Source organism: Triplophysa dalaica, chromosome 13, assembly GCF_015846415.1.
Source record: "Triplophysa dalaica isolate WHDGS20190420 chromosome 13, ASM1584641v1, whole genome shotgun sequence".
Taxonomy (NCBI): domain Eukaryota; kingdom Metazoa; phylum Chordata; class Actinopteri; order Cypriniformes; family Nemacheilidae; genus Triplophysa; species Triplophysa dalaica.
The window spans coordinates 4,806,213-4,820,012 of NC_079554.1; the positions used below are offsets into that span (position 1 = coordinate 4,806,213).

The 13,800-nt window shown below is 38.6% G+C and overlaps 1 long non-coding RNA gene across 3 annotated transcripts; it reads right to left on the reverse strand.

The window, feature by feature from the left end:
* Positions 1–11,324: 11,324 nt before the first annotated feature.
* Positions 11,325–12,464, reverse strand: LOC130434483 (uncharacterized). Of its 3 annotated transcripts, none has more exons than XR_008908681.1 (3): positions 12,373–12,464; positions 12,076–12,175; positions 11,325–11,837 (listed from the first exon to the last, which is right to left on the reverse strand). It is a non-coding gene; the product is annotated as an uncharacterized LOC130434483 (long non-coding RNA). The 3 variants fall into 3 exon arrangements; XR_008908682.1 differs by having other exon boundaries at positions 12,076–12,288; XR_008908680.1 differs by lacking the exon at positions 12,373–12,464 and having other exon boundaries at positions 12,076–12,366.
* Between the last annotated feature and the right edge of the window lie 1,336 nt (positions 12,465–13,800).

Below are 13,800 nucleotides of genomic sequence, written 5' to 3' on the forward strand. Positions count from 1 at the left end.
AAAATAATAATAATAAAATCACATAATTACTTGAGGCACTAGTAAGAATCAAAAGTTGAAGTTTTATCAAGGATCGAAATGCAAGACAAAAGGAATTCATAAAAACTTGCAATATTATAATGTTCGATGAACAATAAAACGGCATATAAAACACTGTGATGCAATTTATCTTCATACATATTAAGAAAAATAAACATCAATAAATTACATAAGTTTAGATTTGAACATATACATAAAGTCGCACAAGAAAATTTAAATAGTTCGACAACTTTCCATTTCGAAACTCATAACTGTTTACAAAATACAATTAACAAAGTTGCACAAGTAAAATGCTTTAGCGCAATTCCAGCATTATGGATGTGACAAAAACACTCAGAGAATGTATTTGTTACCAATATACTGAACCATTTATTTTTATTTTACTAAACCCTTGATAGAACTGAACTAATATGATAAAATATCAGTCTATGCACAAGTTTTCTATTTTAAAGAAAGGAAATAAACAAGCGTTATGGATGTGAAAAAGGGACACCGTATTCGGGAGGCAACAAACTTTGTAGGATTTCTGTGAACTAAAATGTTCAAACCTGAAGCAATAATACCTTAACTTGAAGAGAGAGCTCACACAGGTAATTGAACCACCAAATGTTGTTAAGGTGCAGTTATTGCAGTAAAACCTTTGGTAAAAACTACTTTTATGGTATTGGTTGACATTTGCAAGGAAAGTATTAGTCTGAGAACTTTCCTCTTCATATAAACTCACAATTTTTTAGCTTTAGTTCTTTCGGTTCCAGTACTGCTTAACCTGACATATCCACGGAGCAGTCTTACTGAAGAGTATTCTTTTCCTGGGAGTTTGTAGACAACAGTGTGGTGTGGACTTTTGGAAGAGGATGTCCAGCAGGAGGGTTTCTTTATCAATTTGTTCATCTATAAAGAGACAAGAGAATAATGTAAGGAAACTGGCCTGCCCAGAGCACAATGGATTATAATAAACATACAAAGAAGTACATTAACATTTTACCTTTAAGCTTGGTATCAGGACATCCAAGTTCCAGTCTACTTTCCCCTGAATAGAATGATCCATTAATATTAGCTGTTATTCTGCAACCTGTCAGTGGGGGGAAGAAGAGTGGGATCTAGTACAGAAAGTGAAATACAGTCTTAAAAAAATAATATTATAAACGTTAACACAACTCTTAACTAATTCTACACACTCGGGTATACGAGTTGCTTTTTACACGACGCTCTCTCGTGTCGATCTTAAACTAATATCAAGATGCGCAAGTTACTGAACTAAATGACTCGCACGATTAAGAAATTTAAAAGGGAAATTTGGACCAAAGAGGATGTTTAAATGATTAAAAAGCTGTAAATTAGAACAACGTGGGCATAACGTTACAGATTAGCTAACAAGCTAGATTGTAACGTTACTTTTCAAACCTAATGCGAACAGCCGAATTTTGCATACTTTTGCATTTTTTTGATGTACAGTAATAGTTTTACACATTAAAAACTTGTGAAACATACATTTTTTTCTCCGAATAACAGCTTTCCGAGATGAGGTGGATCAAAATGCCCGCGAAGGTAAAGTTTGTGTGATGATGCGTCGAGGAGTGGGAGGGGTTTACTCTCTCAACTGTCACTCAATTGGACCCGACTGGTAACCCAGTGTCTGGGTTACTCAAAAATGACCCAACACTTAGAAAATAACCCAACAAAATGACCCAACAGGCTCAACCCAGCTGTTGGGTTAAACAAATAACCCAGCATTTTAGTGTAATAAAGGCTACGCATCACTTGAATGATATAGTAGCCTGAATGCTTTCCTCTTTATTGTGTAATGATACTTCTGGTTTACAACCTACTACAATCTTTGATTGTAGATTTCATGATTTCATCTGTCATTGCAATAAGCATCCAAATGAAAATTGATTGTTCACAATTACATTTAAACACATATTATGAACAAATCTTGACTACTAACTGATAATTACATACCACAAAATATATTGTGTTTTTTATTGTAGTTTTGTCGTTTTGGTGTTGTGATTCATTACAGGGGATCCATAAATGTGATCAACATTCCAGTCAGTGGTATCATCAGTGTGTGTTTGACTATACCTTAAAGCAGTGGTTCTCTATTCTGGCCCGCGCGAACTCTGATATAAAACACCTGCACAGGCTAATCAGCGTCTTTAGGAATAGATGCGTTCAATTTAATGCGATGCTGGGCAAATCTATCAGCGTATGAGATTTAAGTAGCGCGAGAGCGATTTAAGGGCAGATTGCTCGGTACGCATTTGAATTGCTCTCGCGGTACTTTACTGCGATATGCCAAACAATCTGCGCAGCCCAACATTAAGTTGAACGCGTCTTTCCCTGAAGTCACTGATTAGCCTCTTCAGGTGTTCTATCAGAGTTGGGGCTAAACTCTGCCAGGAAAACGGATCTCGCGGGCCAGAGTTGAGGACCCATGCCTTAAAGTAGGGGTGTACGGTACAGCAAATATCTGCATTTGTTAAACGATTCAATCTGTGTTCCCATGTCTTTTTTACTTTTAGTTTGTTTTCCTAAGTTCCTGTTTCCCCATATCATTTTGTAGTTCTTTATAGTTTCTTTGATTATTGGTTCAGTGTTAATTATTGTCAGGTGTTCCTTGTTTGCCCGCTTGTAATCACATGTGTTTATATATCCCTATGTGTTACATTTGTCATTAGTCAGTTTGTCCTTCGCAGTCCCTGATGTTTTATGTTAAGATGTATAAATATCATACTCTCATTTGTATTTGTTTTACCTGTTTTCAGTTTTGTGAAACAGAACTGCGAGTGTTGTCTGTGTACTCTGCATAACAGGTTATGGGCCCAGATAACGTATAGTTTGGGTATTAAGGCACCGGGTGAAAGTCGCAACGAGTACTGCGTGTACCCGAGTTTAAGTTTAAGAGAGAAGTGACTTACTGACATGAGTAGAAAGAGAAATGCAGCAGTAACAACGAGCCGCTGGTCAAGACTAATCTTCAACGGAGATGAGAAGAATTATGAGTTATGGGAGACTACATTTTTGGGTCACCTTTGTCTGCAGGGACTGAAAGAGACTATTTTAAATGAGCCTTCTGACGATGAGGAAGACACGGCGAAAAACGCTGAGGCCTATGCGGCGCTGATACAGTTCCTGGATGACAAGAGTCTGTCGCTGGTCATGAGAGAAGCAGCAGATGACAGACGTGCGGTGCTGGAGATTTTGCGTGGATATTATGCTGGAAAAGGGAAGCCCCGGGTAATAAACGGCCAGTGAGAGTATTACGGAATATAAGCAAGAACGCACCTTGGAACGAAATCCACTTTTGCTGACTATGCTGTAAGTGCAGACATTGTTTGTTACAGGTGTGGCATAAAAGGCCATAAAGCAAGAACACGTCAGCGTAAACAGTGGTGCAATGAATGAAAAAGTACCACTCACCGCGATGCAACTTGCAGGCGGAGAAAGCAGCGGGTTAACGCAAGGAAAGTGTCCGAGGAGACAGGTGACAAGGAGTATGTTTTTCGGGTAAGCGATGCTGAAATGTGGAGGCATGAGGATAAGAGAAGAGGCCTAACGGGGGATGCATGTGCAACTTCACACGTCATTACGGACATCGCAAAGTTCCAGATGTTTGACAGCAGTTTCCAGGCTGACACACACTGCGTGGAATTGGCTGATGGCACGAGGTGCAACGGAGTCGCAAAGAACAGATGTGACACAGTAGTATGTTTGGTGGACAGCAGAGGACGACGTTTCAAAACAACACTAAGAAACGCACTGTACATCCCGACATATCCACAGGACATCTTCTCTGTGAGGGCGGCCACCTTGAACGGAGCAACAGTGATCTTCAGAGAAGGGAAGAACGTTCTGCTACATAAAGACGGTACCAATTTCCCCATACACGGGCACACCAAACTGTACTATTTGCACACTGTAGTAGAGTAGGCGGGGCGAGACCGTGGTTCGAGTCCGGTGAGTAATTGTGAATTAGCGCCAGCTGTGCGCACACCGGCCTCGAATCACGTAGGAGATGGGAGCATATAAAAGGAACGAGCGACCGGACCGTCGAAGAGAGAAGACCGGGCCCGAACTTGTTTTACGTTTGTATTTATATTTATATTTGTTGTTTATGTTATTTCGCCGGCGGTCGTCCGTGAGGGGCCGCTGGCTGTTATTATTTATATTAAAATTTTGTGTTTAATGTCTGCCGGTTCCCGCCTCCTTCCTTCCATTTTATTGAGCTTTGTTACACACACAATAAACAATGAATGTAAAAAATGTTATGACTTGCAGACATGGCATGACATATTAGGTCATTGCAATTATGGGGATATAATTAAGCTGGAGAATGTTGTTGATGGTATGGAAATTAAGAGTAGGGGAGAGAAACCTATCCCACGTTGTGAGATTTGCACGCAGGGGAAGTTTATTGAGAGTAGAAATAGAAGACCAGATGCGAGAGCCAAAGCTGCTCTAGAAATGGTACACACAGATTTAGCGGGACCTGTAGACCCAGCGTCCAGAGACGGCCATAGATATGCATTATCTTTCACAGATGACTATTCTAGTGCAAAACAAGAGCGACACAATGACAGCCACAGAAAAAAATCATGGCAGATATGGGAACGTTAAGTGTATCAGGTCTGACAATGGGACAGAGTTCACAGGAAGTGAGTACCAAGCATTGTTGAGTAGAAGTGGTATTAGACATGAGACCTTTGCACCAAACTCTCCACACCAAAACGGCACTGCTGAACGAAACTGGAGAACCTTATTCGACATGGCTAGATGCATGTTAATAAAAATTGGGTTACCAAAAATACTGTGGACCTATGCAGTCCAGACAGCTGCTGTAGTAAGAAACAGATGTTTCAACAACAGAACTAAACAGACAGCATACTTCATGTTAACAGGCAGGCAACCGAACATTTCGAGGATGCAGAAGTTTAGATTAGCATGTTACGCTTACCAACACGACAAAGGAAAGCTGGACTCAAGGTGTGAAAAAGGCAGATTTTGGGGGATATGACAGGAATAGTCCAGCATACATGATCTACTATGCAGATAGCAAGAAAATACAGAAACGTAGACTAGTTGAGTTACAATGTGTCTCTGTGTCAGTTTATTTAAAATGATGCATTATCTGCATGTGGAAAATATTATCTGTATGTTGAAAAACGGAATTGCACTGGAGGCCATTAAATGTAAATCCTTTGGCTGGAGTTTTTATTCATTAAACAAATGGGCATTGTATAGCTCATACAACTACTCATTTTTATTATAACTTCAAAATGTCCTCATATCTTCTAAATGAAACAATTGTAGTAAAGAAAATATAAATTGGGTTCATTAATATGCTTAATTTGCCTGTAGTTTGCTCATCTATATAGTCTAACCCGCTTTATCTGTTGTGCGAAGTTCTCTTTTCTTTATGTAAGCTTGTGAGTTCTGAAGTAACCATGTATCGCTTGATATAAGCTTATTAGCATATAGTAGCCGCTATGGCTGTATGGAGCACCTGTTTATTGAGCTCGGTACTTGCTACAGTTGCTATAAGAACCCTTTAAATACTGTTGTATTCCTTTGTTTGTGTAATTTCTTCTTACTATGTTTGGTATTGAGGTTGTGCTAGATTGTAATGAGTGACTATTCTTGTATTGTTTCTATCTAGAACAACTAATTCACTCACAGACCCAGCTACTTAAACCTACCTCAATATTCAACGGTGTATTGCATTTGGATATAACCTGTATGCCATACCGTGCTGTTGTACTCATGTCTGAAATGGAGTAAACTTGTTCAACTCGATACTGTCTCCCGGAGTCTTGATCGACATCCTGCGGTGAACGCAATTTTCAACCAGATAATGTTACCAGTATTGCCTCCTCATTATTAACAGCTAGCATCCTAATTGGTTCTAAGCAGATGTTAGAACCATGAATTTCCATGTAAATGTCACTGGAATTTACAAGTGAAAAGTAAAGCCTTTTTATTGCCTGGACTCGGCTTACTCAAAAAATGTGACTTGTTTGTCACACAAAGCATAATGTGTTACAAAATGTTTATACCATTTGTAGCTTAAAGAAAAATTTGAGTTACATTTAAAATTAAGTAATCACAACATAAATGTATAGTGCAATGACCTAAAAAGTACAAAATGCTGAAAGGAATATATACATAAGCCATTGCACCTGAACATTTTCTTTATTCATGCTTTTTTTTTAGGGCATCTATATAGTTGTTAATAAGATGTACAAAGAGATTTAAGATCTATTTAGTATTTTTGGTTCCCTTTCTGAGCCTGAGAGCCTCTCTCCACTGCTGCAGCGGGCCAGACACCCAAGCACTTGAGGCAGACATTGTGTCCACCACCTTCCTCGCCGAGTGTGTTGCACCCATGACAACATTGGGACATGCCGCACTCGAGAAATTAGCTGTTTAAGAAAACCTGAACACTTCTGGAACTGGCGAGACACCCAGGGTAGGTGATGAGGAAGGGACAGTCTGCTGCACCACGTTGTTTAGAATTCAGAATATCAGTGTAGATCATAAATTGGATCATAGGATCAAAGGCTCAGAAGAACATCCATCTATTGTCACAACGTCTCGTTCCCTCCACCAAGGAACAGAGGTTACATCCTTAACCAAGAGTCTTTGTTCTGTTGTGAGTAACCGTTTTCTGTGAAGTTACCATAAAGGCTATAAGCAAGACACACGTCAACAGTTCAATTTGTTGTGTGCTTCTGTGGAGAATCAAGTTATTTCAATGACTGACATAGAACCAGTCATCAATTATTTTAAAACTCTTTGTTATAATAATATACTTTATGCTACACGAACATAAAGTTAAATGAATTTAACAATTTATGTACACCCTATATAAGCACTACAAGTTGAGGTAACTGGTGTTACATAATTTTTGAATCAAAAGAATGTCACGTGAACTCACATATTTCTTGTTATTTTAACTGAAAATCTCCTTAACTTGAATTTACTTAAAAAGGTTGATGCAAAAATGCTACACATATATTTTAAGAAAATTCAACACACCATTTGTGAGATTTGAAAAAGACGGGGTTGTCAATTTGTGAGAACTTGTCAACCTTTTATGCAACTTTCACTTGCCTATTCCTAGTCAAGCAGTTGTTGGTGAAAAAAGGATGTGGAGCAAGGATGGATTGTAACCTATATTTTTGGTCAACCTGCAAGCCTTTCTATAGCCAGCTACCCCAGAAGCAAAAGCAGATGTAATGCACCAGTTTTCTGGTTTGGTAACATGACATTTAACACAGCCTTACACTCTATTTGTAATTGGGAGTATTGATTATTTTCTGCTCCGTGGACGGCTCCACAAGAATTTCTGTACATAAATAGTGGTGAAAAGAAATGTCCAGGGGCATACTTATACAATATTTGCTTTTTAGATAATTTTCACGCTAGATTAAATCATGAAAACATGAGTTGTAGTACACCATACCAGTGAACCACTTCAGCCTGTCCCCTGCATGTGTTCCCCATGTGTTTTGCCTTGTTTATTGTTTTCACCTGTCCCTCGTCATTGTTAATTAGTCCCACACCTGATTCTGTTTTCCCTACGTATTTAAGCCCTGTGTGTTCATCAGCTCCTTGTCGGTTATTGTATTGTAAACGTGGTTGTGTCTCCCCTGTTCTCCTGCTCCTGCTCCTGCTCCTGCTCCTGCTCCTGCTCCTGCTCCTGCTCCTGCTCCTGCTCCTGCTCCTACTCCTGCTCCTGCGTTTGTTTTATTAAACCCTTGGAATATACCTTTTGCGTCTCTGTTTGTCCTCATCCGTGTAACCTTGTTACAACCAGGGAATTTATTTAAATAAAAATACAGAATCCTTAAAGGACTGACCCCAAGAATGGTTTGTTGCAATTTTTTAACTTTCATCTTAGGGGCCTCTTTGGATCTTTTTTTTATTTGAATTTAGGTATTATATTCAAACTCAAAGGAAATAAAACGTAGACTTAAATTTCAAATATTATTTAATTAATCGAATATTTTGTAGACAGAATATTTTTTAGTCTCCTGGGCTATGACTTCCAAAATATGTGTTGTGTGAACATTTTTGCCAAGCATGCCTAAATTCTTCTTAAACAATAGCTTTATTATATTTTCTAATCAAACCAATAACATGCGTAATTGTTTAATGCATCTGTAGTAGAGTAGGCGGGGCGAGACCGTGGTTCGAGTCCAGTGAGTAATTGTGAATTAGCGCCAGCTGTGCGCACACCGGCCTCGAATCACGTAGGAGATGGGAGCATATAAAAGGAACGAGCGACCGGACCGTCGAGGAGAGAGGACCGGGCCCGAACTTATGTTATGTTATGTTATGTTATGTTATGTTATGTTATGTTATGTTTGTGTTTGTGTTTGTGTTTGTGTTTGTGTTTGTATTTGTATTTATGTTCATGTTTTGTTCGCCGGCGGTCGTCCGTGAGGGGGAGGAGCAGGAGGTGGAAGTGCCGAGTGCGGCCACCGCCTGCCAGAGGCCGGAGCCTGCGTCCGTCCGCCCAAGGGGGAGGAGCAGGGGGCGGGGAACCCGCCTCGACTCCCGGAGGAGCCACCGCCGGCCGCCAGGGGTCCGGTTCCCGACTCCTTCCTTCCATTTTAATGAATTGTATTACAGCATCTTTTGAAAAATTTGAATGAAGAACAAAGATGTAAATTGTCTAAAGTGGAATGTCACTATAGGTCACTATAATTTGCTCTTCTGTACTGCATAAATATGACTTCAAATGAGGTAAAAAAAAAGAGTTGTTACACTCTAAAAAATGCTGGGTTATTTGTTTAACCCAACAGCTGGGTTGAGCCTGTTGGGTCATTTTGTTGGGTTATTTTCTCAGTGTTGGGTCATTTTTTGAGTAACCCAAACGCTGGGTTACCAGTCTGGTCCAATTGAGTGACAGTTGAGAGAGTAAACCCCTCCCACTCCTCTACGCATCAGACAAACTTTACCTTCGCGGGCATTTTGATTCACCTCATCTCGAAAAGTTGTTATTCGGAGAAGAAAAGGTATGTTTTACGAGTTTTTAATGTATAAAACTATTACTGTACAAAAAAAATGCAAAAGTATACAAAATTCGGCTGTTCGCATTAGGTTTGAAAGTAACGTTACAATCTAGCTTCGTTAGCTTTGTATAGCTAGTCTGTAACGTTATGCCCACGTTGTTCTTACAGCTTTTTAATCATTTAAACTTCATTTTTGGTGAACATTTCCCTTTGAAATTTCTGACTCGTATGAGTCATTTAGTTCAGTAACGCATCTTGATTTTAGTTTAAGGTCGACACGAGAGAGCGTCGTGTAAAAAGCAAACATCCAGCAATTTTTTTATTTTAAATACCGCTAATGTTCGGTGAGGGAACTTAGTTTAAATAGTCTTTTAGACGAGAATGTAGTTGTTAAGAACACAAATACGTGATTTATATATAAACATAACGCCTCTTTGAGATTGTGTTAAGACGCTGTCGGAGGTGTGAGCTTCAGGCTGTCAGCGGTCGTGTCTCCGTGGAGAGCAGCTCTATCTCGGCCATTGCCTCGGGAGTAGCCGCTCTTATAACGTTAGTGGTTAACAATGCGATATAATTAATTTTGGGTATATGAGACGAACAATTGTTGCTCTTTTTAGACTTATACTTATTCCCGAGTGTGTCGAATTAGTTAAGAGTTGTGTTAACGTTTATAATATTATTTTTTAAGACTGTATTTCACTTTCTGTACTAGATCCCACTCTTCTTCCCCCCCCCCACTGACAGCGTGCAGAATAACAGCTAATATTAATGGATCATTCTATTCAAGAGAAAGTCAACTGGAACGTGGATGTTTTCATAACAGGCTTAAAGGTAAACATTATTTAGGTAAAATGTTAATGTACTTCTTTATATGTTTATTATAATCCATTGTGCTCTGGGTAGGCCAGTTTCCTTACATTCTTCTCTTGTCTCTTCTCTTGTCTCTTTTCTTGTCTCTTCTGCGGGAAACTCCCCCTGGCTGATTCCCCTGATGAAGGACCTTCTTTCTTCACAGGGTGGCCACACAAGACATAGGTACGCAATACCCAGATCACCGGAGTGTAGAAGTGCTCATAGTAAGATGGTGCCAGGAAGTGTCTTTCCCAGATGAATTTAAGGCCTTGAGAACAGCAAAACATGTGCCCGCAGCTAGCCATTTGAATACACTCGCACCAGATTTTGACCAAGCACTTGGACTGATCCATGTGTGTGGCAAATTGTGAACCAAGTGGTTGTGGACCCTCGCCATAGGGTGACTTAACTTATAAGGCATTTTTATGAGCGTCTACTACATGCTGGCCCGGACAGGGTTTTCACAGAACTCCGCTGCCATTACTGGATCCTGAAAGTCAGACAAGCCATCAAACAACATCAGAGAGTATGTGTGGAGTGCTAGAAGTGGAGAGCCAAGCCGACTTTACCCATTATGGCTGACTTACCTTCTGCTCGGCTGCGACATTACCAACCGCCTGCTTTATTTGCCGGAGTCGATTGCTTTTGGTCCTTCCTCGTTAAAATTGATAGTCGTGCAGAAAAGCGATGGGGTGTCATCTTCAAGTATTTAGGACCTAATATGTTTTAAACCCATTTGCTATCCCATTTGATGTCAATATTTAAAAGGAGCGATGGCTTAATATATTAACAATGGCATTTACTTAATGAATGTAAAATAAAAAACAGTGTAACTTTCACAGTATTCATGAACTTAAAAAAATAGTTATACTCTGAGGCCGCCATTTTTCTGTGTCGTTAAATGGTAACAACCTAAATCCATTCTCTTAATGTCACAGCGAAGCAAACACGTTTTCCAAATATAAAAGTAAAATATGAGACGTCAAACGTAAGATCAGATATATAAGAAGTTCAGATCAGATATATAAGAAGTTCTTACCCAACAAACATTTAGACGTTTGATGACCGTTGAAAAGACGTCATTTCGACACGTCCCGTCACGGTTGAAAAATAGTTCCGAAATGAAAGTTGAACCGACGTCTTTGACGTCATCTGAACGTGATTTCCACGTCTTTTCTGCCCGTCCCTGGATGTCCAAATGTATCCTCTTTCGGACGTCTATTAGATGTGTAGCTGCTTAATATAAGCGTATATATAAGAATGCGTTAAATATAATCAAACTCGCGTTGTGTAACATCGTGCAAGGCAAGCAATTATGTATTAAGGTTTACGTGTCTTAAATTGACTTAAGTTCTAAAAAGGTCCAAAATCGGTCCGGTCTGACCTGAACGTCTATAAAACGTTTCAATCACGTGCACATCACAAACAATAACACTTTATTTGTGGATTTAGGCAAAATTTAGTGTTTTAATTTAGCACAGCATATTTTATAGTGAACATCACATTTTTGAATGGTCTTCCATTTGTTTGACAGCTACTATTCAAACAAGAAAATAAAAATAGTAGAATCTCGAAAGCAATGGAGTTTAACATTGATGTTTAGCAGCCATTAATCAAACATGAAAATGACAAAAGTACAGTATTACAAAAACATATGACACTACTTTAGTCCATTTTTTTCAAAATGTTTACTCATTTTCTTGGTCCCCGACCACCGGCTCTTCCGGGAGTGTGATTCATGTGTTCCACCATTAATGGTTAAAAGTCAGAGCTATGGCACTACCAAATTATTTCCTAACAGTCTTGTATTACTGTTAAAACAGCCATAAAACAAGTATCCATCAACCCCAGTGTGCTTCAGGTGATCTGCCATTGCTGCATCAAAGTCTGAATCTGTTGCATTTGGGCTACACCTGTTCACAGCATCTGAGTGAGAGAAAAGAATATGAATATTAAAAAAAGTAGAAAAAAGATCAAAGGCAAAATTTGAGGTAAATTACATTAATTTATTTAGAAAATGTCAGATTATCCCACAACTAAATTTAAATTACATACAAGATTGTAATTAACATGTGTTACACTTTATTCTTCTCTAGAATAACCGAATGTCAATAAAAGTTACTAATAACACTAGAATAAATTTATTTAAGGGTAGCAAAAGCACCTGATGAGTACTGTACTCCATGCTGTTCGTTTTGAAAGATGAACTTCAGCAAATAGCTGGTATTCTTGATCATGGCAAGTCTTCATCTTCTATGAAGAGTCTAGATTGTGACAAAGAATATATGTTAGATTAGCGGTGCCCTTGAGAAAGACCCTGTAAACTTTGTAAAAGTGGTATTTCTGGTAAAACCTGATGTTCTTACAGAGAAGTCCACTAAATAGAGAAAATAAAAATTACATAAATGAAAAAATAGACAAGGAACAAGAGATTTTTGCAATGTCATAAGGCCAAAATTACCTTGAATTACATAGTATAGCTTTGAATGGCTTCTTTTTAAGTTGACCACCACCCCTCATAATGAATTTCACCATAAATGCATTTAACGTGATTCTGTGAAATAAATGACTCCGGATTACTTCACCTCAGAAAAATTACAGTTTTGTTTTCAGATTTGTTGCTGTCACTATGGTTCTTTTGTTTACTACCCAAATATTTGTATCTACACAGAGAAAGAGATAGAGAAAAACAAACAAACACAAACTACATCCGCACAAACACACACATTCTTTGTCACAATGGAATCTCTTAATAGAAGATGTAGACTTGCCATGTTCCAGAATGCCAGATATTCACTGAAGTTCATCTTTAAAACCGAAAAGCATGGAAAATATTCCTTTGGAATCCTGAAAGAAAAATCTGTTCATTAATATGTACACACACCTGGACACATGACTACTTCTAAACTGAATGTGACACTTGCTGTCACATTTTGTGTTTAATACAAATAATTAGGGCGGATGTCCCAAAGGAAGAAGGTTTGGAACCCCTGATTTATTTACACATTGTTCCTGTAGTTGCATGAAATTACTCAACTTAATGTTAATTGTAACTGACACAAAACACAGCCAACGTTAGCTCTTTACCCACCAGCCTTTACAAAAAAAGTTCTGAGCCAGCTTCAGCGTTTTTTAACATGTTCTCTAAACTTTGATGGCTCACAATACATTTTCTGTAATGAATAATAACTTGTCTTTGGCAGTGATCGGTTGATTTTTAAATGACAAGATAACTGTGGCAGGGAACGAGTTAGCAGTTTGGGGGATTAATGATTTTGCTATCAATATCCTAGCAAGAAGCATTAACGTTACACAGCACAGTTCAAGTGTAGAAACTAGCGTAACTTTAAACTACCTTTTAGCCTGCTAGCTAATTTCTGCCAAACACAAACTACATGGCAGTTGACAATGTGCGCAACTTTTCTTTCAGTTCCTTCGTGTCCAACAAGTAAGACTCAACCACATTAATAAAACTAAACAAAATGCACTTACCCAACAGTAGTATTTGTATAACTCCGTCACTTTTCGAAATAAACCACACCGCCATTCCCGAGTCTTCTTCTTCTTTAGAGTTTTTTGCGGATGGTAAATCAACTGAAGGCGCATTACCGCCACCAACTGGAGTGGAGTATGAATCACCGATTTTGACAGCATAGTTTTGGCAATCATCCACTTTAAATTGTGAAAGCAGATATTATAACATTATATATGTAAATGTGTCATTTAACTAAGATGAATACAAATGATCGTGTATTTAAAAAAAAGATTTCCTGCTTTTTGCAATGGGTGTTGTTTGACGTGTAACGTCAACGGACGTCTATCACAACATTTTTTATAACTAATTGGGCACTCAAATGAATCATTGCAGTATTATGCAAGGTAAGCACAA